The sequence below is a fragment of the Apis florea genome, unplaced genomic scaffold (genome assembly GCF_048593485.1).
Source record: "Apis florea isolate Af1SG1 unplaced genomic scaffold, ASM4859348v1 contig_3517_pilon, whole genome shotgun sequence".
Taxonomy (NCBI): domain Eukaryota; kingdom Metazoa; phylum Arthropoda; class Insecta; order Hymenoptera; family Apidae; genus Apis; species Apis florea.
In genome coordinates, this window is record NW_028256778.1 from 135,122 (window position 1) to 159,595 (window position 24,474).

The 24,474-nt window shown below is 42.4% G+C and overlaps 1 protein-coding gene across 5 annotated transcripts in view; it reads left to right on the forward strand.

Moving 5' to 3' along the window:
• Positions 1–2,651: 2,651 nt before the first annotated feature.
• Positions 2,652–24,474, forward strand: part of Eip74EF (Ecdysone-induced protein E74) — a 152,126-nt gene continuing 130,303 nt past the window's right edge. For 4 of the 5 annotated variants that reach the window (XM_086913807.1, XM_086913809.1, XM_086913813.1 and 1 more), the window contains exon 1: positions 15,018–15,182. The gene's annotated coding sequence lies outside the window, so the exon portion shown is untranslated. Of the gene's footprint in view, positions 3,105–15,017; positions 15,183–24,474 lie in introns of those variants that run through there. The other variant, XM_086913808.1, reaches the window with a different exon arrangement.

Here is a 24,474-nt window from a genome sequence, read left to right on the forward strand (position 1 = left end):
ATTATATTATATATGAATATATATACGTATATAAAAAAATATATATACTTATAAATAAATTTCCATTCAATCTTTCAATTCATAAATTAAAAAAAATAGGATCACTGAAAATTTTTAACGATGAATAAATTTAACCCACATTCATTCCTATCATAATCTCTATATCAGGGCATAAAATTTCTTTTAAAGTACGATCCGTGGCTCGTCGAAAGCGATCGAACACAAGGGCTTGCCCCCTGTCCCTTTCTCTCATACCGTGTTCCATCTTTCTCTTTGGAGAACGGGGCAAGTCGGTACCCCGCCTCGCTCGTAAAGGGCCGTGGAACCGCATCATGCTCGACCGGGACACTCTCTGTACACTCCGTATACCTACCTATACTAGGTGTAAGTACACGCGAGAATGTATTATATACCTATATACAGCGCCGGCTCTCTCGGCGTGTAACTGAAGTAAAGCCAGGTTGGTGCCCCCGCTAGGGTGAACGAACGGGTACGCTCAGGCAAAAGCGAACCCGTGTGCCTCCTCCACCTCCTCTTTCTCTTTCTCCACCACCTCCTTCTCTAGCAACGACCTCCATCTCCTCCTCCGGTCGAAGATCTTCGCCTCTGATGTCACACAGTGGTGGAATTGCAAATTTTTTATATCTCTTTTTTTTTTTTCCTTTTTCTTTTCAAATATATTATACTGGTCCGTTAGGGAACGAGCGCGGCCCAGCGCGCGCACAACCGGCCGAAAAATTTTAATCGTACTGCACAACAGTTCCCTCGCGTACGGTGTTTCGAAGCACTCGTGGAGAAATCTTTTTCGCGATTTTACGCGCATCCGATGTCTACGTTGACCACCTTGAACCAGGAATATTTAATAACGGCCATTGTTAAAACCGAGTGGCAAACGATTTGCAATTTTATCCGAGCAACCGAATCGTTTCAAGGTTAATTTAACTGCACATATCGCGAGCGAGCGGGCCGTGCGAGCATTTCCACCTCGTGCTTAGTATTGCCGCGCATAAATCTCGGGATTTATGAATCGCGAGTTTCGTAGATGGTAATACCTGCCGGATTTATGAATTAATACCGGTCATATTAGATGCATAAATCTTAACATTCAGGTAGATGGAATCGTCTATGGAGATTATCCCACCGCTTCGTGATTCTACTACTGGCACATCTGTAGATTACCGCTATCAATCTTTATCGTTTCCAACCTGAAAGGGGAAAAATAAAGAATGGCAGAACTCGTTCATTTGTATCGCGGACATTTGCTTGTGTATGAAACTCTTAAAAATCTGCATGTGCTATCGATCGCTGAGATTCGATTTATTTCGATTTTCTTTTATTAAATTTACTATCAACTAGTTCCCAAAAAACATTAACGTGCATAAAAATGAATTTAATTCACTATTTCGATAGCACGTGCTTGAAATCAATGAAACGTTATCGAATTTTAATAAACGCATGCAATATTTATAATATTTATATACGAACGAATAATTTACGAAACAATTTCAATATATATGATCAACTTCACAGCGTATTAATATCGATTTCATCTTCTGACCCATATATAGCTTGCTTAAAAATTCGATTCGACTTTGAAACGATATAACAATATGTCTACCCTTTTTTCGAGATTTCTCTAGAACGTTTGAATGTATCGAAACTCGATCGATACGAGTTGACTTACCGGCGTCAACTTAATCGTTGTGCGTTCAACGCGAATGGCGAATACGCAATAAGACGTTCTACTGTTTGCAACAGTTAATGTTTCGGTTAGTGATTTACTGTTACCGTGATAGTTGATCGTCCGTCAACCGATTTCACCGGTGCAGAATGCAGAAGAATGCCGCTGTAGGGGGTAGACCTCAACGACTAATGTTGAGTTAAGCACCCTAACCTGCCTCAAAAGACATTACACGACGTAACAGATAATAAATCCTCTGTTTCAGTGTACCGAGATAGCGAGTTGGAAGAAAATGAGAGTGTCGAGAACGAAGATGGACGAGCCACCTTTCTTTTGACGATTATGAGCCGTTCGGATTTCATAGAATATCTCTCTTCGCAATTTAGAATGGACGAAAGTAGTTAGGAAAAGCGCATGAAGGTGAGGTTAACGTCAAAATACAATATGAACAGTGAAACACGATGCAACGATCAATCGAAAATGCCTAAGCGGGACTGACAGTGGCGTAATACTACGCACGTCGCGAAAGAAAGCAGAGAAAGTATTTAAATGAAGCATAAATCGAGAAGAAATAAGAATTACGATCGTTCGTCAGAAACATGATAATATGACAAATAATTAAAATCATCGATCAATACATTATTTATTTGTATTACAATACAATTACAATATTTGCAATAATATAAAATAAAAGGAAAAAGAAAAAAAGAAGTTAAAAATCGAAAAAGAGAGAATCGCAACAATAACGAAGAAGGAATATCGAGAAGGCAGGATCGACAAAGAGCGAAATATTTGAGAGAAATGCACGAAAAGGCCTTTTGGAGCGACAAGGAAAGAGTGGGGAGGCTCGCGGTAGAGAGAATCGACGCATCGAAGACGGCGTGCGAGAGAATGAGAGAGAATGAGACGAGCGCGAGCAGGAAGAGCGGCACGAGCGAGAGTCGGGGAGTTCGGGAGTACTCGGCCGCTCAGTCGAACGCGCGATTACAAGCACACGAGACGCGTGGGCTCTCTCTCTCTCGACGATCAAGCTGAAAGTGTTTCGTACGCGACCACGTGCCGGCTAAACCGCCGGAACGTAACAGAACGATACACGGCGAGAACATACATCGAGTGATATCGAGTAAAGGACACAGTGCCGTTTGCACGCTCGCGATCATCTCCATCGATTTTCGCTTCGATTTCACGAACTTCACGAAGTCTTTTTCTGCTGGATGTGTACGGAGAGTGGAAAACAGAACGATCGTGACTTTGAGTAAAATTTTCCGAAGAGAACGGTGCGCGTTGCAGTGAGTGGGTGATTTGTCAGTTGGTGACTTGAAGTGAACATTAAATCGAAAAAGAAATACAACGATCAACGATCAAATAGAAGGAAGTTTCACGAGCTTGGTAGATCCAGATGTCATCCTCGCATCCTCGATCGGTGAGTGCACATCATTATTATTACACAATACTTTTGAGAGGGTGAATTACGCGACTGTTATTAAAGCGTTAAGGTTAGGTTCGTTAGTGTTCCGTGCTTTCAATTTAATTAAGCATACAACATGAACATCGTAGTTGATAACTCTATGGTCTTCGGTAACGAAGTTTCCCTAAGGATTTTTAGTCATCTCGTAAGATATCAATCGAAAATATAGCGATTTAACGTAGACGTTGTAGCGCGATGAGAAGGCGTTTTTTCTTTTTTAAGCGAAATTGGTGAAATCGGGGCAGGAAGGGATCATTGACCGTAGTTTGAGACAGACTAGGACATCGTTGAAAGTTTCGGTCACTCGTGGAAAAAGTGTCGGTACTCTGTCGAACGAATCAGCAACGACCCAATTCTTTTACCGAACTTTTCCAGACGTTTCCGTGTATTGCGCGCCATAGGTGCCATCGAAACACATTATCATCCCGATTTCTATTGCACCAGTATTCTTGGTACATTGTTTATATTCGTAGCTAAACACATTCGGACGAACAGCTTATTCCTTTACTTGGAACTAAAATAGAAGCGTAAGATTTTACGTTTAAACTAAAGCTAGCTACACCGGTCAATATTTAACTTTTCTTTAGGATATTTTTCGTATCCATCTATCCTCTATTCGAAATCGAGTAACGCAAATTTTATAGCCGAAGCTGTATAGTTTGTCAAATACGTGTAATGCTGTTGCATGTAAAGCTAGGCTTTTTTTTTATTTTGATATTTCGCAATTTTTCATTTGCCTCTGTATGAAACGACCTACATTCACGTGTACATTACATTACATTAAATATGTGAATTCGAAATCATATACAATAAGATAAATAATAAATAGCTTCAGAAGGTCTTCTTGCGTTATGTTTATATTATAATACGCCACGATGCATTTTATATTTATCAATGATTCGCATATCTTTCAATTCTTTTTCTTTTTATCGACATTTTGATTTTTATAACTTTAAAATTTTGTGCTCGTTAATTACACCGGAACGAAAAGAAAGAAAAAAAAGATTCAGATAGAGGAAGAAAGTAGTCGACGAAATTAAGAGCATTGCGCGGTTTCTGGTTACAGAAAGTTAGCGTAAAATGGGTAAGCGTTATGATTATGTAGCGTCATGTTGAATGTATTTATAACGAATCGCGGAAATCATAATTCCAAGGAGACGTAAAGCGAATTACAGAGAAAGTCTCGTGCATACACACTCGTCCGTTCGTTTCTGTGTGCTTGATCGCGAACAGTAAAAAATTCTCGTTCGATGAAAAGTGAAATTAACGAAATCGTCAAATCTATCGCTCGCGGTAGATTATCAACCTATTCTAGATTATCTTCCGGCAATCTGCTCTTTTCTCTTTAATATCCTTAAAAGAAGAGTCTTTATACGTGTAAAATGGAAGATCCCAGTAAAAAATAGTAATATACAATATTTTTATAAATTAAAAAAAAGGAAAATTGGAGGAAATTTTATTCTTATTATTTTTTTTAAAGGAAAAGAATATCTTTTTCTAAAAGATTAATTTTATAATAAGATTCATTTTAGAATAATATAATTTTAAATATTTGATCTAAGCGGCATGTGTGCTTTTTCATTCATGATACATTTGAGTATTTTCACTGTTAGAAATATTTAATATGATTTTCATTTCAAAATCAAATTACATAAAAGAAATAACGGTACAGAAAAACTGTACAAAAAAATTGATAGATATGTAGAATAAATAGCTTATTTATTGTGTTTTTTCTTAATTATTGGAATATAAATTAATTTTTTAAAATTTTAAAAGAAACATAAGCTAATTAAATTATTACATTTTTGAGATGAAACTTAACTCTTCATTTATTTGTATAAATAATTAATAAATAAGCTTTTTTTGAAAATATGAAAATATTATTGAAATAGGAATTCACAATTTTGTTGTAGAAAGTATTAAGAAACAGTGGTTAATCAGAGGCTAATAAAATAAAAATTTCATCCCATTACGATATAAAAAGTTACGAGTGCTAAAAGATATTAAGTTTCCTTGTTATGAAACATTAGCAATAGATAAGTAAAATAATAATTTATTACCGGAAGTTCACACTCTCGTTTTACATTTTCATTAATATTCTTTTCACTTTATTAAAAAAACATATTGAATAATCAACTTTTTATACATCTTTACGTAAACAAAATTAATTCAAGCATCTTCAAATTATTCATAAATTCTCGATATTTCCTTAAATTATTATTCGCGCATACACACACACACACACACACACATACACGCACATATATTTTATTAAATTAAATTTTCCAATTTCGATTCGCTTCTTATCTTTATGTAAACAAAATTAAAAAATACCTTCAAATTATTCAAGAAACTGCAAACTACAATGTATCTCCAAATACTCATTAATGGAGTTCCCTCAACTTCGATTCCTTCAATCTCTTCTAAAGAAAGAGACCAACAACGAGAGATTGCATAGATCTCTCTCTTTCTCTTCCTGCCTGCTCTTGCATACTTTCGCGAGCTGTAAAAAAAAAAAAAAAAAAAAAAAAAAGAAAGAAGAGGGGGACGAAACCGGTGGAAAAAGTGGAGACAATTTTTCCAGGTTGGCGGTTAAAAGGTGGCGCGATCACAGGGACGATTATTGAGCATTGTTGGGTCCAGGTTGCGATAGAACGAGCGAGTGGGTAATGCTGTACTGTTTGCGCCGGCCCTGCGGGGTCTCTGACCGCCCGTCCGCGCCTCTCAACTCGACTTGCTTGTCCATGCTCTGTGCGGCCTACCTACGGGCTTATGGCTAAAGTCACGTCTCCCTTTCCGTCTCTCCTGCGAGAACTCTCTTGGACGAATTTCACGAAAAGCACTCTTCTCGCACGACAAAGGGGGGAAGAAGAAGAAGAAGAAGAAAAAAAAGAAGGGAAAAAAGAAAAGAGGAGCGCCGGCATTCCGCCTCTCTTCTTCCCAACTTTCTTCCTTATGGATCACGTCCTCTTGTACGTTTACTATTAGCTGACGCAGCTTCTGCGTGCGTTCAGCTGAACTGGCTGTTCGTAAATTTCGTTTCGAACGGTGCGTATAGCTACTTATTTCCCGATAAGCGTTTTTAGACCAAAACCTCTCGGCCAACTTTCGAGGATACTCTCACTCTTGAAGGAAATCCACGGATATTGTTATTAGGTTAAGAACGAGTGCGATGGTATTTTTTCGACGAAATTTTTCTCGAAAATTTCTTAGGAAACGTCCCCTCTCGAAAGTTTTAATTTGTAATAAATTGGATTGAATTGGAAGGATCAGAGAAATTTTATTTTTCATTACAGGGAATTTGCATTGATCGGCCAATAATTTTACAATTCCTGAATGCGGTTTGTTGAGAATGTTCTTCTTCGAACATTCGCACCTTCGTATCTTCAAAGATCGCGGAAGAAAATTAATTCCGTTCAAAGTATCGAGGCGAGCACGATTTTAGAAAGCACGAAGACAAGCGCGTGTCGTTTGTTCACACGGCGTACACGCGGATTTCTTTGGCTAACGAAGGATATATTAGTGGCAGGGCTCTAGAATCGTTGAAGGATTAATAGTCCATAATAGTTCTTTTTTTCCTCTCCCTCTTTTTTTCCCTTCGCTCTTATGCAACACCTCCTTTCGTTACACACATACAGCTTTCTAGCTACACCGTTGCATGATTTTTCGACAGAGGCAAGGCATCGACGAAAGGCATGGGTTCTCTCCCCGCGAAATTCCATGAATCTTGATAAGATACGGTTAAACGAGAGGAAACCATTTATGCCTTGTTTGAAGACAGCGCTAAAAGTAAAACCGTTCGTTACGTTACGTAACAGATTTGTTCTGCTGAATTCTCGAGCCTCTCTTTGTCTCTAGATTCCTATCTCACGCAATTCAGGATCGAATCGCCAAGTATAAATCTTATCAAGTATAAACTTTCATCTTTTTTTCACTTCAAGATCGTTCTCTCTTTCCCTCTCTCTTCTTTTTTTTTTTTTTCCATACATTCTCTCATCCAGAGTAGATGATATTCTCCTGGTATCGAACGTTCACAGAAGTCTGTTCCTTCACACGTTACGCGACGCGATCGTGATTTTCCCTTACCTTCTCCTCACTTCGTAAACAATTCCTGTATCCGGTGCACGCGCCGCACACGATCATCGATTATCGGAACTTGGCCGGCCATATCGCGGCCCATTCTACTTGCCCGATAACTCGCGTCATCTACCACTGTCCGATCCTCACCTATACAACTCGCGTGGGTGTATTTGCGTCGTTTCACGTGGGCGCGTATTTTTGTCAACGATTAGACGAGAATGAGACTGAAAAAAATGAGACTGAGTGTGAGCATAATTAGGCCATTGTCCTAAACGACGAGGGAGAAAAAGGAAAGAAGAAACGAAAAGGCTTTTCATACCTAAGATGACCCGTGATAATTAATCGAGCCATTGTCTCGTTGGCTTTTGAAAAAATAATGAAATGATTGTATGAAGAGAAGAAGGAACAAATTTTCGTCCCGAAATTTCGATTTTTCGACAGGGATGTGTTTCTACATGTTTGATATTTATATTTACGATAAATCGCGAACAGAGAGAAAGGAATATAAACGTAGCTTCATTAAGCAGGGATATAGGGTAGCAGAGTCAACGACGTGCATGAATTTTTGATGTTGGGATAAGCGTGGCACGCTGCAGGAATTTCAAACAACACCGCGTATGAATCGTTAATGCATCCACGATTGCGATCGCGTTCAAAACCGATCCTCCTTCCTCTTCGGTTCAACATCGTGGAAACACACTCACTCATTCACTTACTTACTTACTCACTCACTTACTTACTTACTTACTTACACTCTGATAGACGCAAAGGAGAAGCAAAGAGACGGAAAAATAAATCGGATCACGAATCTTCCCTTCGGATCTTCCTGTTTTCTTTCGAGGATACGCAAAGAGAAGAGGATTTTATACGAACACCCGGTATTTTGCGGTGTAACGCGCGTACATGCACCGCGGCGCAGCCCTGTGTACATGAACAAACGCACACAGGCCCGACGCCAGTGAACCGAGCATTATAGTGCCCTGCAAGAAACGTCGGCCTGGTGCATTGACCGCGGTTGACCACACGTCATCGAATGAGTGACGTCACACGCTTTCCAGCACGAAAGCTACGTCACGCTTGGTTGCATCCTCCAAGATGCATCCACGAAAATATCCCCCCCTCCCCTCCTTACCCTCCTTTTTTTTTTCTTCTCACCCACCCTTCCCCTCCCCTTGTGTTTCGAATTCGAAACACGATTTCTCCGAAGAAAAGAGGCTCGAATTCGTATTCAATTTCTCAATTCTCGCAAAAGTCGATCCGGCGAGAAAGAAGAGAGTTGCGTGACGGACGTATGACAGAGATAATCGACGATGCCCCCTCGTTATCATCCGGTTTCGAGCTCGGTTCAACTCGACCAACGGGGATGACTTATTGCGACTGTGCCGGCTAAATAATTTTTCTTTCCTTTTTTTTTTTTTTTTTTTTTGCACCACGTGTAACTTCCAATTCATCACGGCCGACCGCGGGCTATACGGTGCGCGCATGAATAGTTAACGAACGGGCGTAGGAGGACCAGAGATTTTCCTCCTCGACGACGACGACGACGACGACGACGACGACGACGACTATGCGCGATGTACCTGCGAGTATAATGGCTCGGTTTATACATAGAGCAACGGGTATACCTTTCTCGAGGTATATGTAAGCGCGGGCGAGTTCGTTCCCTCGAACGAGTAAATCAAGCCGCTGGTCCGCGAAGCGGCTGAATGCCTTGAGCCTCGTAAGACTGGCCAAGAATGGTTCGATATTTTTCCCCGGCCCCTTGATCCATTCTTGCCGCGCATCCGCGCTATTCATCCCGATATTACTGGTAGCGTTTCTCTACCTTCGAGGTGTGTATATACAGGGTGTCCCTCGGCCGATGAAGGGGGTAAAGAAATTGCTTTCGATTAAGTGTATATTAATTATAAATCGATCGGATACAATTTTTTTCATTGTCCTTCGTTTTTTAAAAATAATAATAATACATTTGTAAATTTAATTTTTCACGGCAAAAATTGTGTTCCAACCCGAGAGAAATTATTCTTTCTTTCTTTTTTTTTTTTTTTGAAAATAAAATTACCTTCTTGTTTGTAAACAAATTTTCCCACTTTTTATTTATATATATACGTACTTTCCAGGAAACGATTTTCTCGTGATAAGCGATTTCATCGTTATTATCGATCCCCAAGAAAAAACTACTTTTCTTGTCGAGCGATTACTTTTATTCGACAAGTTGTTTCTATCTCGTTTTGAGCTTTGTAAGCATGGCCGATTCGAACGATCGTATCGATACGAGGAGAGGGGGAGGCCGTTTAACCGAGTGCAAAGGAGGCAGCTGAGCTACGAGAAAGTATCCGGCAACTTTCTCCGGTGGGTTTTAGTTTGCACCACGGGTCACAAGGCACACGGACATTAAGAGCGAAGCCGCGAGAGAGTCTACACTCGCTTCTTCGACTCTGCACGGATTCTAATTCGAAAAGTCGTTCGAGGAAAAAAGATTTCCACGATGGATAATTAACCGGTCGAGAGGATTTACGTGTCTTCGAGATTACACGCACCATTACTGATCGAGGCGAGATTTTGAAAGTCTCCGCCGATTAAATTGGATAATGGCTTCCGAACGAGCGTTCATCTTCTTCCGCCAGTGAAAACGGAAGCTTTAACTCGCGAATCAGCCGTTAACATCAGCTTTCATCTCGGTTTATAATCATTTTAAAAAACCGAGTCGCTTTTAGAGAATACATATATATATATATATATATATAAAAAGAATCACTCTTACTTTCGAATGGACTTACACCCTTGGTTATTAAATAATTTTTTTGACGCTAGGAGGCGTACTATGTTGAAAGTGAAAGTAGCAGACACCGGTGGATAGCCCCATAGTGAATACGTTGTCTCGCTGTGCGTGAAAAATTACTCTCGAAAGCTGCTCTCAAGCTGTTCTCCGCTCTCGCCACTTTTTTTCCAAAGAGAAAAATCACCTTTCTCCTTCTCTCTTCTTGCTTAAACATCGGCCGATCGACGAATCGATCCTTGAAAGGTCGCGTTCACGAAACGCGAGATCCATTATCGTTGGAATGGTTTCGCGTGTACGAAAGTAATTTCTTCCCGCTGATCATCAGGCTCTCGGTGTATTAGGCAATCGTTATATACAGGCCAACGTTAACATTGGCCCAAATATTGGCCAGTGGCCCCGCCGCGCGCGACATTCGGCTCACGATAGTTAGCCTCCTTTCCTGACTTTGAATCTGGCCGTACCGATGTCGTTGACTGACACTGACCCACTAATCGTGCGTTAACACCGATCTTGGATCCCCGTGGATGCGAACTAGAGAGAGAGATCACCTTCTTCTTTTCTTTCCCAAAAAGTAACAGTTTACTTACAGCCTCTATTCTTATCTCCCTCCTTCTCTCTCTGTGATTGCCCGAGTCTGATAATATTCCTCTCCGAAAAGAAGAGCGATTCCCTGCACAGATACGGAAACATTGCGGAGGAGAGAACGTCATAGCTCTTCGACCGTTTCAACTTTCTCCTGAGCAGAAAACCGAGTGATTTAACGTTCCCTCCAATCGAATATATCGCATCGATATATCGAATATATATATATGTATACATACACGAGTTTAACCTCACGGTTCTCGAGAATCTTTGTCAACCGGCCAGGTGAAAAGCGAGAGTGATTGGAGGGACGGCAGTACGCCAGTAGTTTTACGCAAACGCGTGCGGTCTGGCTGTCTTCTGGGAAGCCGTACGCGAACCTCTGCCATCAGGCATCAGAGGGAGAGGATCTTTTCTCTCTCTCTCTCTCTCTCTCTCTCTCCTTTTTTTAACCTCGTTAAATTGACTACGTTCTCACAAGCACTTATATCTGCTTCGCTAATGGGGCAACGTCCCACGCGAGTTGCGGTGAAGAGAAGAGGCGAGAGAGAGAGAGAGAGAGAGAGAGAAGTGGGGGGAGGTGCATTTATTTATATATTAGAAGTAGAATTCATCGCTTCGGTTTCTTTATTTCGAGGATCCCGATGGAGCGGACAAGGACGGGGGCAGCGAGGAGGTGGAGGGGGCGGTGCCTCGCGGAGGAGGTTACCGAATTTATGGCTGGTTGGAAGATGTAAGGAGGGGGAGAAGAAGAAAGAGAAGCGCGTGAGAGGCCAGTGAAAGTTTATTAAGTCCTAGTAATACGAAACAACACGCTTTGCCGAGCACAGTTTTCAGTATGGAAACGTATGCGTGTCTCAAGTCGTGCGATGCTTTAATGCGTGTGCAAACTGCATCGCTATCGGACTACGCTCGATTCTTTATGCGTCAGCTTTTGAATGTCATTGAGTTGAGGAACAGCCAGAACGAACCGTTTATTATTTTTTTCCCATCTTCTTCTTCCTTCTCCTGTCCTTCTTTATAATACACGCGTGCAATCAGACGGAAATTTATTATCGATCATCGGTCGCGCCTCGAAAAACTTTTACTCTTGAAGAATGTTTCTACGTATTGTAGGCTTTTTAATCTATCCGCGCGTCGGGATAAAAAAGAAGCGTGAAGGATACTTTTAATTATATTCTCCATTTGTATTATTATTGTCGCTGTGCAATGATGATGATGATGATGATGATGATGATGATGATGTTCGCGTGATAGAGATTCGTCACGTTGAATAGAATTGTTTGCACTTTTAAAAATAGTCGAGAGGAGAGAAGGTCCTGATGAGGATGATGGCTTAATCTTTTCAGTTCCTACTCAGGGTCGTCCGTTTCCCGGTGAGGATGATTACAAGCAAGGCTCCTCTCTCTCTCTTTTCTCTCTCTTTCTCTTCGCTTCGCTCCTTGGCTGGCAAGTTCAGCCAACTCAGGCAGCACGAGAAATCAACGTGGGCCCAAAAGGCCCCCGAATATTTATGTCACGGCAAAGAGTGGAAGAGAGCCGAGACCTTGACTGTGTGCCGCAGGCGGCCACGTTCAAATGTTAGAAATTTTTGCTTTTCGAATTCGTGAATCGAAAGCAGCGAAGGTCGATATAGCCACTTCCTAATTCGGATTCTGCTCCTCTTTTGCATATTTTTCGGATATACGTGACCGATACCTCGTATCCTCCTTTTTCTCTTAATAATAATCTTTTGATAATAATTCGATTAATTTATTTTCGCAACAGGTAGAAATGTACCATTGCCACTATTCTTATATTGCTTTATCTATTTTTCAATAAGAGAGATCGCTGAGAATATCGAGTGACTCAGCCCGGAAGAGTTTTGAAGAAGTCTTCGTCCTCGGCGGGAAACCGCGGAAAACGCGCGAAAGTCGCGTCGAGGACGGTTGCGCGGTATGTCGGCTAGAAGAAAAGACTTGCACTTTCGTTAGAAAGTCTCGGGAATCGGCTCCGCCATCCGTGGCAACCATCGAGAGAACCTAACACGGTGAACGTGGATTAACGCTGCCTGTCTGACCAAACTCGGAGTCCCACTACTCACTTTACCCTTAGCCCTACATACACGCTCGATTCCGCGTTTCCCTTTTTGCTCTCGTTCCGAGGAAATCGACGAGAATCGTGATTGTAAGCGTTACACGTATAAAAAAAAAAAAAAAAAAAAGAAAAAGGAACAGAAAACGTTATTTTTTTATTATATAAAAAAAAAAATATTTACACGTGAATAATGTGTTAGAGATAACGAGAATTGTCATTTCGAATCGATCTATCACGCCTATCTTCTAAGGTTAATTACGGCAATTTGCGAGAAATTGTAATGACAACTGCATTTGAACGATTTCGTATCGTATCGACGATCATTAATACACGCTTTTAATCCAACATTTAATCGAGCATCGTAGAACAAAACACCCTTTAAATCGCGTATATAAATTCATCGTCGGTGAGGAAAAGGGAAATTTATTTCGCTTTTGTTTGCGTACGAATCGCGCTTCGACTTAGCTAGTCGAATGAAAGGTACGCCTCGTTTCCGTGTGCCGTTTGAATACTTTTTGCTCGTGGATAGAGAGTACATAAGCGTACGTGTCCCCGTCGCGAATACGTAAAAGAACGAATTGCAACTTCGTACTGATTTTCAAACGGATTTCGATAAAGCGAACGCTGCGCGTTTCGTTCCGTTCATCGTAATAACAAGGCGTGTAAATAGTCATTTGAATGCCAACGCGTTCTGCACATGCTTGGAGAGAACGGACGTTGGTCGAGGAAGACATTGTGTGCCTTGTTGCATTCAGTCGCACGGTGGTTACATTCTTGTACACCCTCGCGTCCAAGAAGACATGTATTCCCTGTACATATGCGCTACGGACAACACATATATGCGCTAGAGTGCCCCCTTGAATATAGAACAAATTACATACGGAGCATATACTCTGCCTCTCGACTCTTGTACACGTGCGAGATGTACGTATATTTGTAGCGCGGATGTGATATCGCCTCTGACAATTGACCGTGTTCCATCAAATTTCTTCTTAATTCATAATTTTTTTCTCTTTCCTCTTTTTCTCAATTCGGTTAACCCCCTTGATTTTTGTATCGAAACATCGTGTATAATTCAACAGGCATTAAACAGAGGTGGGAAAAAAAGACAAGCAATTCCACTTTCTCGTTAACTCGCGCTTGCGATTCCGGTTATAAAATAGTCCCGCGAAATGCTTCCGTGCGACAACGATACACGGACGATACACGAGATCGACGAAGCGCTCTAGAGAGTCTAGAATCGTGTGCGCGCTCGTGAGCCCGCACACGCGAGAAACGAAGCGACAACGCTCGTTCTGCCAGTGTGCGCTATTCGCAATGTGTATATACGTGCGTGCATGCGCCTGCTGCTGAGTTTGCGAGTGTATGCGACTCGGTGGCCGTGGCTATGGCCTTACGAACCCCCACCAGTCAACCGCTCCGAATCCACACGGCGTGTGTACCCCCCGTACACTCTATGTACATAGATCCCTAGAGTTCGAGAAAGATGCAAGATCGGTGAAGCGAGAGCAGGACAGATGGGAGAAAGACAAAGAGAGGGAGAGCACGTTAGTGCGAAAGAGGAAGAAGAAGCGCGAGCTAGGAGTGGAATGGCAGAGGGGAATGGCGAGGGGGAGGAGGGGGGAGGGAGGGAGAGTGTCGCGAGCGTGTCTAACCTAGGATAGTGGCGTTTAGTGGCGGCTAGGCTAGGCAAACCGAGGTTCGCTGCTCGCGCGTTACGTTCAGTGTTCCTTCGCGCTTCGGCCAAAGACTCGTACGTACGCCTCGTGTCACGCAATCCGTCTTCTTTCCCCTTCGCTACGAACCCCTCCGCGTACAGGAGAAAGGATTTCGAGAGAGTTGTCGAAGAGGAAAAGAGACCACCGTGAAACGCGAAGCATCGCATAATCATACGCCATCATTAAGCAGCACGAGCTTCCTGAATTTCCCGCGGTCGACAGTATACCACGGCTGCGCGTCACTCTGCGCCCACCGGACGATTTTGACTCGAGTCGTTGCGCGGCATCGTACTGTGTGATCGGACTGTGTGTTAAAGATTCTGTGCGGTTTCGTTTTCGTTTCCGAATTTCGGTAGAGACATGGCCGTTTCTTTCTTCTCGATCGCAAGTGAGAGAACAGTTACTGATTAAACGTGGAACCACCATTGTCGAATTGAAAACAAAACTTTTTTTACGTCGCGTCGTGTTGCGCGCGCTTCCCAATCAGAATTACGTCGCGCGACACAAGCTCGTAACGTCTTTCAAAACATTTTTCTTTCCCTCTTCCTTTCGACGAATCGAAGGTGATTCGTAATCATCGTGCGGCCAAATAATCGAAAATTGTTTATGTTTTCGGTGACTCAGAAGAAGTGGGATTGAAGTGGAAAGAAGGAAACAGGTTGGGGATATCAACGGTCAGTAGTAGAGTGTGTGCAATAGAAATCGGTGTGCGTCGAAAGTATCCACGTCCAGTCTGTATTTTCCTCGACGACGTCAAGCGTCGTAAATCGTCATCGTAAATCAGGATATACAGAGGTAAGAGAAATTAACATCGATTAGTTAAAAGAAGTAATCGAATACACCGTGTTATGTAAAAGGATTGAACAGCGGTTCAAAGTATGCTTGCTTCTGTGATTGGTGATAGTTAGAGATGGCGGTAAAGTCGAACGCGTTTGAATACCACCTACACGAGTCCGTTTGACAAACGCGGAGTGCGAGACGCAAAGCAATAATAGTGATTTAATGAAAGCGCCGCGATCGAATGTCTTCGGCGGGATTACCTAACAAAATCTTTTCTCCGGGTAAAAGCGAATCTCGCGGAACGATGGTGACGGTTCGTTCGGCCGGGGTGAAAATGAGCAACCGGACGGTAATCGCATACGATCAAGGAAGTGATCACGCATTATGGTTCGGTGTACCACGAGATATCGGTTTACATAAAAACGATTAAATTCTATGGTGTACGCTCGGTTTTCTGCGTCACTTTATGGACGCAATTGTAAATAGCGTTTTACGAATCGATACACACTTCTCTCTTCAACCCGTCTACCTTTCTCTCTCTCTCTTCTGGCAACTATAGCATAGCTCGCGTTACTATTGTATCGATTATATAAAATTATCGTAACCGTCTCTGATGATTCGAGCAGAGATACCATCCAGGAAACAACTTGCTGTAAATGCACGCGTCGATCCTTATCCTTTGCAAATCTATACGTATTGGCTTATACGATTGAGCAGGGGGGGGGGGGGGGGGGAATGGCTTGCATTTATCGCGAATGCGAGAGAAATTGACAGAATTGTAACGAATCGTGTTAAATATCTTTCGATTCGAATTCGATTTTCGCGAAAGATGATAAAAGACAATTTTACATATAGCGTATAGATTTTTATAATTTCGTATCGGTCGGATAATCAATGTAAACAGACAAAGCACCGAATACGCAGATCTCGTATGCACTTGTGCATGTATTCACGCGCGTAGAAATAAAACGCAACTATATTTTGTCCAAGTATTTTCAGCCCGGACCAACCTTCGGCCCTCAACCATCTCAGTCTTTCATTTCTCTCCTCTCCCTCTCTCTCTCTCTCTCTCTCTCTCTCTTTCTCTCTCCTTCACTCTTTCTCGATCTCTCCTACCATTCTTCGCTTGGCTTCAACTCAGAAAACTTCGCGACTCTTTAATATAGTTATGAGATTTATAGTTGCACGCGAGTTTCGCGTTCTCTCTAATTCTCTAGCGCGATCGGCGGTTAAGCGGATGACCTTGGTCGGTTACTCAGGGCCGAGGGCCAAAACGGTGTGGTGTTTAGCATCGCGCGGTATACATTCGATAAATATTGAGATACAAGACATCAGCGCGGTATAAGGGCCCCGTAGCCTCGCGCCCCATATATACCAACGTCCCTGAAGTTTGATACCACGTGGAACGCTCTGTAACCTCCTCCCTCTCCTCCTCTCTCGATTCATCACGGCTCTTAATCCGTTCCCTCTTCTGCGGATAACCGAACGAATACTCGTTTCTTTCCATTTCTCTCTCTTTTGCAAGTGTCCTTCTCCCAACTCGAGTGATGACTTTATTAACCGAAACTAACGTGTTTTTTTTAAAAATTCAAGAGAAATCAAAGCTCGGCGATCTTTAAACCGTTAATCGTTCCCGATTGTTTTTTCACCATTCACATTCGCCTCCGTAATTTTCATGTTTCCTTCGTACACAATCGATCCGCTTATTTCCATAACATTATATATATATATATATTTTTTTTTTTTTGATATGACATCAATTATGTGGCATTCGATAAGATCGCGATGTACGTAACCGTCTGGTTTTCAAGAGCGAAGTTCGCATCTGTGTTTACGTTTTCACGCAACCAGCTTGCGTTTGTTGCGTACATATTAAGTATTATGCGACATCCAAAAACAAAGGTCGGTTGTTGTGGTGGCGCGTGTCGACAGCGTTGCAATTATTTTTTACCGGGTAAGGAAAACAAACACGGTCGCCCCCGTTCGTCCTTGATCGCTCGCGCATCCTGCCCGATTATTGCGTTGCACGCGTTTGTTTAACAATTTATCGCGCTCTCGAAGGGCGAAGCGTATTATGTCGAAATATAGGTCGCCGTTTTCCTGCACCTGCGATCGCACAGGAAACACCGGTTTATCGCGATCATGTATACACACAGTATACCCACATATCTCCCCTCCCTTTTCTCTCCTCTCGAATCCTAGCTTAAGGACAAGGAGATTCGAAGGTGACGCGTCGAAGGTGGCTCGGTAAAAGTAAATGACCTTAGGCCGAGAAGTTGAAGAGGAAAGGAAGGCGTGCGTGTGTGACCTATCCGTCCCGTCTAGGTCTACGAACTCGAATTGGGCCGGAGCCTTGACTCTCCCGTGTGTATTGGCAAGTTCGAAGCCCCACCCAGGGCCCCTCCCCCTTGTATTCCCCCGAATAACCGCCCCTGCTTCGTTCATACGTGTAGAGCAACGACCTTGGAGCGGCCCGCGAAACACGTTACGCTGTAAGATCATGGACCTAACCTTTCTCGAGCAGGGCACGAGGGGGCGCCCCTTGACGTAACGTAACCGATCGTCCCGTGTAGGTAGCCGGCCAAGAAGAGGAGAAAGAGCGCGTGAAACGCGGTCATGGTCAAGGGTAGGCCGAAAACCTGCGAGAAGGAAGAGGAAAATTCGTTTCTTATCCCTCCCCCCCTCCCTCTCTCTCTCTCTTTCTTCGCTCGTCTCAAAGTCATCGCACCGTTCTCACGATAATCGCGAAGGCTTGGGTTAATTGGGCTCGAAAAAGGAGTAGGAAGATGTTTCCCTTCAATTGCGGGAATAGCGAATCATTTTTGGTTTATACACATTGGTGTCGTGCGAGACGAGGTGCATGCAACGAGATAGGACGGTTTTTATAATTCTTCGGTGTTTTAATAAACAACGTTATTACAGGTTTTGTTGCTTCAGGCGTCCAATTAAGAAACGGTTTTTCTGGTGATTTGGCCTTTTCCGCGCGGAGTTGTTTCGTTGCCGCGCAACTGGTATGAAACAAGAATAATGCTGAATCAAATGTTATTGTTGCGCCGATTAAACAATTACTCTTCGGCTGAGTTTAGCCTCACCTTGAAACGGTTTACCTTCAAAACAGCGGAATGTACGATTAAGTACATGCCCGTTAAAACAGAGTGGCTTGCATTATTGCGCCGCCTCCTCTCTCGTTCACGTGTGACTTTTACAACAGGCGAGAGAAAATAACGTTTCGTCAAACAGGCCGATGGAACAGCCGCCGACGTGTGACGGAAAAAACAATTGATCGGTGATAAATTAACGGGATAAACTCGGTTGATAAAACTCCCTCCTGAATGAATACACTTGGGGACGGGGGGGGAGGGGGGGGAAGGGGATTACCACCAACGTTTCCATCGGTGGAAAGATGAAATTTATAGTTGGGTTGTAAGTCAAGATTGTCCTTTACCGACCACGTGGGTAACTGTCTCGACACGTGCGGTTATCGTTATCTCTTATGTATGCAGAAAAAAACTGAGATGTTTGCTCAGATTCAGTTTGTTTGCAATATCGTGCCGCGCGATTTTCTTTCCCGCCGATTCATTATGCAATGCTCGCGAACTCGAGAATTATTTTCGGAAGAGATTCTTGCCAAAAAGGTGCGAACTCGCGTGTGTGAATATTTTATTTAATCGAAACACGAATTCTTTTTTTTTCTTTTTTCTTTTTTATCCTTCGTAATTTCGATGAGTCAGAGATCGATCACTTTAGTGAACCGAGCGAAAAATGAATCGAACATCTCTTAAATTAAAAACACTCTTTAATGAAATATATCTGTTTTTCATATTTTTAAAATTTTTTCGAATTAAACGTTTCGCCGAAGTGAAAGTATTCTCTATCCTATCGCTGCTAATTTTAGAACCAGCTTTAAGGAGAGGGAGAGAGAGAGAGAGAGAGAGAGAGAGAGAGAGAGAGAATTTCATTCACGATCCCCCCCCTACCTCCAGAAAGCTGGCGGACCAACAATTATGAGCGCGCGTTTAGTTCGGGTCAACGTCTAAATAACCGAAGGTGGAAATAGACGGTCGGGATGCGTGGATGGAATTCTAGGAGGTGATTCGGCCGCGAAGTGATGTCACAGTTTGTCCATCCGGTGAAAGATCGTTCAAGTTGGCACTTCTCCTGGCCCTAGCCTTAGAGTGGCGCTACTACCACGGCGCAATAAAAGCGGAAGGCTGAGCGAGGTTGGAAGGCCGCGGCGTCCACGTATACCCTATTCGACTTAACTTGCCATTCTTTCCACCACTGCCACACATACATCTTTCCCTTCCCGTTCTCGCAGTCTGTCCACGATCAGGAATCAGGCGACGTGACACGATACGGGACGTCCAACTGACCGTTTTATCCTATGCATAATGCCCCGCGCTTCTTTCTCCCCTCCCTCCCTCCCTCCCTCTTTTTATTCAAAACGATCGCTTGTTTCGTGTATCGTAATTCGAAGGATCGAAAGTTGGATTTAAAGGATGGATATATATATATATATATATATCGGTCCAGGCTTATTTATCGAGCTATAAGGAATTTATAGTTTGGATAGGGAGCGAGGAGGGGGTAGAGCGTGATGTAACGGAGACAGAGGAGATGTCTATTTCTGTCTCGCTTCGTCTCACGGACGGAAAATTCGATCGCTTTTAAACTTAACCAATTTTCGCGTTTCGAATTCGAATTTATCAACTCACCCTGTGTATATATATTATCTTTCGATTCGTAGATCAGGATTATCGATCGAGGCGACCGAATTGAAATTCGAGCACGCGGGACGGAATCATTCGGGATGATCTTTCCTCGCTTCTTAAACCGGTTTTAGGGAGTGGATAAGACGCGTAAAAGGTGACAAAGCTCGTAACGAAAAAAAGTTATATATAGGAAGCGTGGTTCGAACGATTCTTAAACTATATATATATAATGAGAAGCAAGATTTTTATTAACGCGTATTAAAACAGGGTACTTTGCAGTTTTTTCACGCGTCCGTCTTTATCCTTGCAATATCGTATAATACACCACCACGATTCTCGGAAAATCGCTTAACACGTTGAATCGTTAAAACGTTTTTTTTTTTTCTTTTTATAGAAAGACAATACCCATTGGTACCGTTAAATCAAAGTAAAAGGACACGATCTTATCCACTCGCTCGAATAAAATACCAGAAATATTTCGTTTTCTTTCCAACCGATTTTTACTCGTTTTAACAACACCTATGACAAAGCCATTTGCATAAACAACGATAATACACGGCATAGGTAATTGGAATCACCTTCCGATTCAACGATACCGCGGTGTAAAATAGCGAATTTTCTCGCGTCGGGGAATAATAAAAATAAAAATGATTAAAGCCCCCCGCGATTCAATGATCGCGACAACGATTGACGTCAACGACCTTCTCTTCTCTTCTCGAATTCGTATTCGATTTCCAAAAGCCGAGGGAAGAAAGGCAGGCAGGCTCGCTTTCGAATTCGAAGATTGATCGAAGCTTTTTCCTAGATCCGATTGTTGGCCAGTCAACGGAGATGACGGCGTTTCGCGCGTGGAATTGTCATCCCTTTTATTCCTGCTCGCGCGCGCTTTATTATAAAACGCGTCTTTTATGGATCGTCCCTCCCCGAATGATGATCGAGCTCCATCGAAGAGCGTTTGAAGAGTGTCCATCGCCTTCGAGGAAGTTGTCCAACTTGCCAATAACCGTTAAACGCGATGGATATCGGCGCGCGATATTTTTCTTTATCGAACGATAACCGAAAGTGTGTTTCGAAAGTTAGAAATCGATCGATTTTCCTTGTTGAGAGATAATTGTTATCTTTCTTCTTTTTTTTTTTTTAAATTCGATATCAATAATTTGACGATCGATCCGATTCTTTCACGATAGATTTCTACAATTTGTACAATTCGTTTCTGTGTGCAAAAAAAGTGCAACAACAGTCTCGAAAATAGATAATGTTCTACGTTCGATGATATTCCAGTAAGAAGAAAAAAAAAAAAAAAAATTGAATATATTAAAGGTTAGAATCATTTGAATTTGAAAGTATCAATTTCTATTCCGATCAAATGACTCTTCGGATCGGAGGCCTTCCTCTTTATTAAAATTTAATAAAACCGTGCCGCGAAATTTCGCAATCTATCCTCAACCTTCGATACAGCGCGGTAGAAATTCCCGAAAAATAAGATTCTCTCGAGCAAATTAATCGAACATCTCTCGATACTCGAAACTTCATTCCCTTCTTCCATTCCACGAGGAACGAGACCGCAAGTATACATGAATCTGAATCGAGGAGGAGGGCCTTCTTCCCACGTGTCGATTATTCAACGTAAGAATAAATCCTCGATCTGTTTTCACGATCCCTCGAGTTGCCCTCGAGTTGTTCTCTATTTTCTAATGGAAGAAATCCGCGAGATCTCTCTCTCTCTCTCTCTCTCTCTCAGAGAGGTCCAAAAAAGCGCTTCGAGCCGAGAGATCGGGAGGAGGGAGGGACGGGATCTTTACCTTGCTCGGGGCGCGAATCAAGGCCCTTCTTTTGCTCTCGAAGGCCCCCACATGACTCAACCTTATTATTATTATTGTTAGTTTTACACCGTTCCCGTGTGTGACGCACACGTCCCCTTCCCCCTTCCCCCTCCCCTCCCCTCCCCTCCCCTCGTCTCGCCTCCACCGTCGAGACCGTGGCTCGTTGCAACAACGTATGCGTGCGCATTGCGTTGGAGAGATTACGCGCGTACAGCGCGCGCGTGTTGGTGCGTATACGCGCCTCGACTAGGAAGTGCAAATCACGGGCTAACAGTGTATAGTATTCGCGGCAAGCTCAACATTCCCACCTCGTCAGGGACGCCTAAGAGGTTATTTTCAACACTTCGGAACGGACGGCCACGTGTGCGCCTATGGCCACGAGCCACCATGTAGATGGAGCATGCGAATTTCTTCTTCAAATTTCTTTTTCCTTTCATCCGATTCCTTGATTTATGGTATTAATTCGTTGGTTCGATTCTCGTCGAGTAAATTCGCTTTTTCTCTTTTTTTTTTTTTTTTGGTGTTAATCGACCGGTTCTTTCTTTTTTTCTTTTTGAATTTCGAATGATCGAGGTAGATGGCGTGAGCGAGTTGTAGCAATGTGGATAGATTCTCGTGATGATTTTGACGTTAATCGACGTGTGAGTTAGTTTAATTTATAAATTTATAATGAAAAGTTTCTGCAGCATGGTCTTGTAATTTTTATAATGGTCGAGGATTATCGTGGGTATCTCTCGTGATTTTTTGGTGTGTATAATTAGATTTAGATTACGTTTGTAAATTTGTACGGCGATATCACGTGGATCGCGTTTTAAAAATTCACTTCGCTTCGTTCGTTTTTCTTCTCTTTTTTTCTTTTTTTTTTTTTTTGTCGCACGCATTTTCAACCGAATAAATTGAAATTGAAATCCATTCACAAGCTCGATTTGAAATTCGAATCAATGGTTATATGACGTTCGTTGACTTTGGTTTCTCGTTTTCGGCAATACAAATTTTCTGCAAGATTCATTCTATGCTTCGCCTTCGAGAGAGGAACGTACCGACGAATTTTTGATTTATGCCTCAAATTATTATACACAGCGATTCGAAATCGTTGTTTACCGATTTCTAATTCCGTAAAGTAGATAAATATTATTGGATAATAAAGTGTTAGACGAGTATCGATATAATTTGAAAGGAAAACACGCTTAAAAAGGATCAGTCGTGCGTGCATCAATTGAATTTAAATTAATTTAAATCGAAACATATAGCCTCTTCTTCTGTCTAAAATAGATTATTCTCTTGATCAACACCTTCGATCAACTTGCTACGATCAACTTATTAGATAAGAAATGCACGAATTTTTCCGATCCAACAGATCGAATATAGAATTTCGACGCATAAAGTTGTACGCGGTGTATAACCTCGATCTATATCGAGCCGTAGAACCACAATCGTGACGATGATCGAGACTTTTCGAGTCTTCTCGATAAAGAATCGATGGCGTGGATGCAATTTTTCTGCGTAAATAAAGCGTTGAGATAAAGATCGATTCAAGAACTCGGGATTATAGTAAACTCTGTTAATCTCCTACTCCCCTCCCCCCTCATTATCATTTAAATTCGAGGACACGAATCGGGGAATTTTCCGCGAGGCCTCGCCTCGTTTCGTTTGATTTTGCCACGCGACCTCGCTTTGTTTATAGACTGTGCAAAATCGTCTTGCAATATCGTTTCAAACACTCGAGTATCGACATCGTTGTTTTTCGATAAATATTTTGGGAACCGTGATGCGAGATCTTGTTGCGAAATCATTGCACGCCCGATCGGAAATAAAATTGAAGCGGCGAGGAGAGGTCCGCCGATGGCGATTCACGACTCGCGTCACCATCCTTTCCACTACTCCGCGTGTGTGCACACTATTTGCATATCGCTAAGTATGGGCAAATATAAATGCGTAATTATTAAATAGATGCACGCGAGTCGTCCGTGTTGCTCGATCGAAATGATCGATTTCGAACGCAAAAAATGCGAAAAGTTGGCAAATTACGATAGATCTGGTTGCTAAAATAATTCGAATTACTTTGTCTGCCCTCCTTTTCTTTTTTTTTTTTTTTTGTTAAGATTTTTCTCGTTGAAAAAATTTAACGAGTTAACATTTTCACTCGTATTTTTTTTTTTTTTTTTTGCAATATCACTTGCAAATTGAAATTTTCTTCGTGGAAAATCGGAAGAAATCGCGGTTATCACCGGGATCGATCGGATCACGGCGCACGGATGATAAAACATGATACCTGCACGGTGTACGAGAGAGAGAGAGAGAGAGAGAGAGAGAGCGTCTGTCTTTCTTCGAGTCTTCTATCACGTTCGCGCATTCATAAAACCGTCCGGCCCTCGTGGACCGGCCTCGAGAGTTTCTACGATCGTCATTACGCCTCCAAGGCGGTCGCTTGTCGGCCCTGGACCGTCATATACCACCTCTATAGTCAATCGCCTAGCGTGGACAAGCGAGACAGATTGATAGAGCGGCGAGAGATAAACTATTCTCTCTATCGAGCACATGCGCACATATGTATACGAAACTGTAGCCAAGTACATCCAATTATCGCTAGTAGACAATGAGCTCCAAGGTTTCGCGTCCACGAATCTCGATGACCGTCGTCCGTGCATTTTTTTTCTGTCGCCGTATCTCTAACTGTTGACTATCCGGAGAAATAACGTTCGATGGTATTTCTATCAAGCGAGAAATATCAAGCGATGCCAAATAACTCGATTCTTCTAACAATGTTGTGCG